The sequence below is a fragment of the Lepisosteus oculatus genome, unplaced genomic scaffold, assembly GCF_040954835.1.
Source record: "Lepisosteus oculatus isolate fLepOcu1 unplaced genomic scaffold, fLepOcu1.hap2 HAP2_SCAFFOLD_116, whole genome shotgun sequence".
In the NCBI taxonomy this organism is placed as follows: domain Eukaryota; kingdom Metazoa; phylum Chordata; class Actinopteri; order Semionotiformes; family Lepisosteidae; genus Lepisosteus; species Lepisosteus oculatus.
The window spans coordinates 272699-279228 of record NW_027167667.1 but is presented as its reverse complement, the minus strand read 5'-3'; the positions used below and the strand labels follow the sequence as shown (position 1 = coordinate 279228).

At 36.3% G+C, this 6530-nt stretch overlaps 1 long non-coding RNA gene across 1 annotated transcript; it reads right to left on the bottom strand.

The window, feature by feature from the left end:
- Nucleotides 1-847: 847 nt before the first annotated feature.
- On the bottom strand, nt 848-2401 carry LOC138226246 (uncharacterized). The gene is made up of 3 exons (XR_011184440.1): nt 2351-2401; nt 1993-2054; nt 848-936 (listed from the first exon to the last, which is right to left on the bottom strand). It is a non-coding gene; the product is annotated as an uncharacterized lncRNA (long non-coding RNA).
- Between the last annotated feature and the right edge of the window lie 4129 nt (nt 2402-6530).

Below are 6530 nucleotides of genomic sequence, written 5' to 3'. Positions count from 1 at the left end.
GTTCTAGATTGGCAGTGTTTGATATGGTAGGAACTTGTCATATTCTCAACTTATTTTCTCTATGAGACTCTGAATGCTCTGTAAACATACTATTTTAGCAATTCTTAGAAATCTGAAAGCAGTGTTACCTGTATCATTTTTTGTCTTGGTAGTAGTATTGCAGCTCCAACATCAGCACTTAAATAATGGTTTGTGATGTTACTTGTCCTTGGAGTTAGTATACTCCTGAGAAGTCAAGAGAAATCTTACGTAAGCATTAATTATGTTTCACTTTTGAAAGCAAAGTACGTGTCAAGTACTTTGAAGGCATTTGTTGATACTTTTAAGCACTTTCGTTGATTATTATTATCCTTCAATTAGTTATTACAAGTCCAACATTCTCTACATGATCTCACTCCATATTCAGAATGTGGGAATACAGTTGTTTTAAGGAAATGCCACTGAATAGATAGTAGCTGCACTCTACAAAGATGAATTTGCTAATTAATCAGTCAGGGACACAGCTTATACTTCAGTAGTCTTAGATCATTTAATGATGATTATTGTACTTTATAACTAGCAAAATCCCTATATCCTGTTCATTGCCCCTTTTTCAGTCATGTGGATTGACTTATGCCTGAAGTGGTTAATTCTCACCTTGACATCTCATAGAACAACTGAATCTCTACCAAGGGTGAATGTGTCCTTCCTCTTAATGTCTAAAAGAAAAGGTTAAAATTCATTGAAGCAAAATGCAACAACCCAAAATGTTGGGGAGGTCGTTTCCACAGTTATTTCATATGACAGTGCTTGGAGTGAAACTACATGACCATGGTGAAGAAGTAAAAACACTTTACCTTGTTCCTCCTGACTGATGTCCTTATGCGTGTTTTGCACAGTTGAGCGTTTTGTGTCTTGTCGTCTGTGTAGGCAACAGCCCTCTTCCCTGGGATAGAACTAGATTATATTTAGACACGTTAATTTGACTTCTCCATTGCTCACATTGATGTGGATATGATTATAATGCTCTGTTTTGTGGGCTTCCCAAGAAAACAATAAATCCCTTACTACTTGTTCGAAATGCAGTAGCACAGATCCTAACAAATACAAGAAAGAGAATATCATTCCTGTTTTGAAAAAACTTCACTGGTCACCTGTATTATCTAGGATAAATTTGAAAGTTCTTTTACTTGTTTTTAAAGCTTTAAGCAACCTAGCACGTCTGTACCTTACTGAATGTCTGTCTTCATATGTTCCTATACGTGACCTGAGATCTGCACATACTGGCCTACTGCAAATACCACATGTGAAATGCAGAAAGAGTGGAGAGGCTGCTTTTTTTTTTATGCTTCTAAATTATGAAACTCACTTCCACTTTTTATTAGGCAGTCAAGCTCGGTACATTGTTTTAAAAAACATTTGAAAATGTTGCTTTTAGTTAAAGTGGTTCTTTGTTCTTTCTATTTATGTTTCTTTTTTTAGTTCTCTTTTATTGTTCTTATTTTATTACGACTTTCCTAATTTTTATTTATTTAATTGACATGTATGTTGCTTTACTGTATTGCTGTATTTTCCTTTACAACTGAAAGTATATCTCTCAATTTTAATATTTTATTTTTACGCTTGGTTTTTAAAGCACCAAAGCACTATTTGAATGAAAGGTGCTCTATAAATAAAGTTTATTATTATTATTTTTAATATTATTATTATACTTTGTTACATTTTTGGTTAGGACAAAGATTCTAGTAGAGGTGGCCTCTTTTACCCCGTTCCAAAAAATTGGAAAACTACCTTCAGAATACACTGACAATGACCATCTACTGTCTCCTCTAACTGTGTATTGTCATCATGCATATCTTGTGTATTATTTATTGTAGTTCGTTTTGTCATTCTGTAAAGAAGCCACCTTTCAAGGCACTATATAAAATAATGTTTGTTATTATTATTTACATTTTTCATCGTAAAATCTGGCGAAGAGTCTTAAGAAAATATCAAAGAACACGTTGCTCTTACCTTTCCATTCCAGGAAATGCCCTCAGCTCGGATTGCAGAGATTGACCTCTCTGTCTCAAATTCTGAGAAACATAGACTCGATTGAAAAATGACCATTTCCTAAGATTCACATAACATCACCAGTCAACATTTGCCACTTGACATCAATAGAAACCATAGAGTACATGACATTTCCAATCAGTTTCCTTTCAAGGTACAATACCAATCGCCTTGCAAGAAGAGTTATACTGCGGTAGATAAATATTACAAATGTCAGATACACGCAGAGTTGTTTGGATTACTATGAAAAGATTGGCAAATATATTTATGTTCATTATATTTCTTGGAGTGACAGAGCTAAAGAGAAAAAAATACTTACCTTTATCTCTGCAGACAGGATCGCAAGGGATTCCCTTATACTGGGTTCCTATATAACAAATAATACATTATTCAAAAAACATGCTATTTCTCTGTCCATTGGCAGCATGATTGTTTATCATTACAGTTTTAGTTAGCTTTAATTTTGTAAACCCCAAGTAAACATAGTTTGTGCCTTTCTCTGAACTTTTTGGCATTTCAATTCAGTTGTTTGTAAGCTTATTTTACAGTTGCTAGGTTGATGAAGTTCCTGAACTGTGCAGTATTTCTTTTGAGTTTGGTGCGAATCATATTCTAGCGGTTGGGGGAAAAAAGCACAGGTACCATCCCACCATTAAACCCTGAAACTTACCTTAGCCGATTCTTCAACTAAACCAGACGTTAACTAAGTGTTACATATGTTTCAAAATGTGTATTTTAACAAACACAACTGAAGTTCTGTTGTCTCCTTGGAGACACCTGGAACTGGTGTGATGCTGGTTCAATGACACCATTCGTTCTAAATGTAAATGCAGGTATTGGCACAACATAGTAAATTGATGTAAAGTTATGGATCCATTTATGATTTTCACTCAGTTTGAAAGAGTTCCTGTTGTGTGGTTAAACTTTGTGTTACGGAGGGTTAACTGGGGTTCTGGCTACTAGTTAGGCTTGGTCATTCAGTCATCTGGTTCATGAAATAGGAAGCTAAGAGATCTGTGTTTTAGTTTTACTTTTTGTTTTTGTTCCATAGAATAAGAAATGTTTCATTAATATTAGTAATAGAGTAGCTGTTTCTCTAAACAGTGTGTGTCAGTTTGCACTGCAGGTGTGCCAGGTAGAGACCATTTAAGAACCAAAAAATATGCTGTCATTTACTGCCGTGGGTAGTTTCTGTTAACCTTGTCTCTCACTCACTTTGATGAGCAAAATGTTCATACATAAAGCATACATTTCTGATTGGTCAGAAGAAGCTTCTTAACATATAAGGTATAAACAAAGTCAGAAAGTTAGGCACTTAGGTCAGCCTTAGGCAGTTAACCAAGACCATAATCCGATATGAAGCTATTCCCTTTCATGTTGCTAAATCACATGTAGGATACATGAGTTACACCTCCACTTAAGAGACCTTAAAGAGACCTTGGCCAGCCAGGAGTGTAAAAAAAACGTAAAACAGTTCTTGAGGACCTAATTGTTAACTCTTAACAGGCAAAGGTTCCTTCAGTCCTATGAGAAATATTTTAGAATTGAACTAAAGTGTGTTTCCGATACAGGAGCATATGTCTGTCAGGGCCTGTTGGAGAGGCCCTGCATGAGAACCCCTGGCTGCAGTTCCACATCCCCCTGAAAGTAAATAGAGCCATAAGCACGGAGCTAAGGACACTGCTCCAGGACATGCTGGCTGTCGATCCTGACCAGCGACCAGAAGCCATCCAGCAGAAGAAGCAAGTCAGGCAAGCCATGGCACGAGAGAAAACATCTTTGTAGTACGCTGGGCAAACGTCCCGAGATCGAATTCTTCCGCGACGGGGGTACCTTTAAAGCGGAGACGACGGCACCGAAAATTTTTAGCGCGCCCTCTCTTTAAAGCCCTGGCCAAATACGAAGACAGTACGTACAGTTATAATTCAAACGGAATTAAAAACTACACATCCCAGTTACCATGGTGGTGCTTGTGATCATTGCGTTTAACCAACGAAACAGGGCGAAAAACCAGTCACATGACTTTGGGGCAGAGTTTCGAAAGCTTAACCTATCAGCAACAAAGCGAAATTTACACGATAGGCTACCTCAAACTGTCAGTTACACGACTGTGTATGTCGCTTAAGCCACTCCTATTTGGCATTTTAGTTATGGAGGCGAGAAGACGCCCCCCCCCCCCCTCTCTGGGTGTCTGATTTGCCGCCATGTTTAACCGTCCGTGTCCGAATCGCAGTAGCTACGCGTATGAAATAAAGTTCATCCCAGCTACAAAACATATATATTTTTGTGGTAAGAGGGCGCAAAACATCAGTATTTACTGCTATTAATTACTGTACGATTTATAGTTGAAATCTGAGCCTAGATATAAAGTAAGATATAAAGTTAAAATCTCGACAAAGCAATGAAGGAAATACAGAGAAAAGAAATCCTTTCTGACATCTAAAATCAGTTTCGATCAAGGTCTCTAAAACGAACAAGAAAAAGAGGATTTTCGGAGGGCAATTACGCTGTGTTTATATAGGATAAGTGATCTATGAGCAATCTAATTTCTTGTTCGTTTAAAACAGTGAAATGTCAGCTGCAAAAGATCGCACCAGAAACAGCACTCTCTCTGCCTGTCATAGACGTTCAGGAAAGGTTGAATGAAGTCATGTTAAGAACAATAATTCGGTGATCAATAATAACAGTTGTAGGACAAGAAACAAAAGATAATGAAAACTTCTTTAGGCTAAAACTCAAGTTCATTCTACAAATTAAGGCAAATGAAAATTCAGGATGTTAAAGTGCTAGAGGTGTAAAAAATACAAAAATGCACATGAGTAAAAAGTTTTAGAAATGGAGCAGGTGTTGCTTTGAAATAAGCAAACAGAAAAAAAGCCATGACTAAAGTGCAGAAGAGGGATGCAGGAACACTTGCTTAGATATACAAAAAAAATCACAAAAAGGTGTATGTTACAAAAGAACATGCAAACATGTTCATCATGTACATCAATTTCCCTTCACGATCAATAAAGTCTTATCTATAAACATGAAACAGAGTGAGGAATCAGAAAATTAGCATGCATAAAAAACAGCAATTCTGTCAATAAGCCCTAAATGAATTAATAGCAACCATGGTTTCAAGGAGGGCTTCTCAGATAGTTGGGCATTCAGGTAGATTGCCAGGTGAAAGGATTTGTAAACATACTTTGTTAAAGCAAGTCAGTTTTTTCTAAAACACATAAAATACATTTTTCCAAGAACGTTTAGCCTTTGTCACTAATGAAACCACTAAATAAAGACATAAATATAGAAATCTTAAGATTTTGTTATTCAATGTTGGTAGCAGGATGAACTGTGCTAAGTGTATATTTTGTCGCAGCTTTGCTGCAAGATGTTAACAGTGAAAAAAGGTATTTAGAAATGAGTTATTTCAAGAAGAAAATGTTCAGAATAATTGCAAATCTAGCAGGATAGAGAAAGCACAGAAAACAGGCAGTTAGATTGATCAGATTAGTATGAAAAGTTATTTAGCAAAGGGAATGAGAAGAGTGACAAACTAGTATGCTTTAGATCTTTTTATCTGGACCAGGGAAAACTGATCATGTTTCTCTATAACAATAATAAAAAACTTTATTTGATATATCAACATTAAAGGTGGCATCTCAAAGCAATACAGTAGATGTAAAAACAGATAAAAGGACCACAGATGACAAAGTAAATACATATAAGAAAGACAAGCAGTTAGAGGTGCTACCAAAATTAGAAAATGAAGCAGATACAGACACTAAGTCTTCTGAAAAGAAAGGTTCTGAGGTTAGATTTAAATGCACTCAGGGTACGTGACTGATATCACTGGGAATACAAATTGAGAGCTCTGGGGTGCAGCTAGAGAAAACCCTGTCACCCACAGAATGTAGATGTTCTTGAGGACAGCTAGAAGACCAGAGTCAGACGGACAAAGGTGGGGAGTAGACAGATAATAAGCCATATACTGTAGGTACTGAATGAGGATGAGGATTTTGAAGTTGACTCGAAACCTGATAGGTAACCAATGCAAGGACTTGAAAACAGGTGTAATGCATCCCTGATAGGATTCTCGCTGTCATATTCTGAACATATTGAAGATTGCTCAGAGTGGATTTAATTTCCCCAGTGAACAGGATGTGCATTTATTAATTCTAGAAAAAAAAGCCTTTCTTGATTTCTCTAGTTCTTAGTTTCTCTAGTTCCCTTTAAAATAAACTATTATTCCACAATGCAGAGTATTATATGGACAGTATTTACACATGATATTGTGATTTAAAGAAATGAACACAAGCAGCTTTTCGAGATTTAAGTGTTGGCTGAGTTATTGCAGGATAAAAAACTAGAGATGTTGGTAAGAAGATAATTTTGGGATAGCTGAGGAATACACTGATAACAAGAACACTTCCTAATGGGGTTAGGCATACTTTTGATGAAGATGATGAAGTTAACAGACTGTATGTTTACATAGATACTGAAATGAGGATTGTATT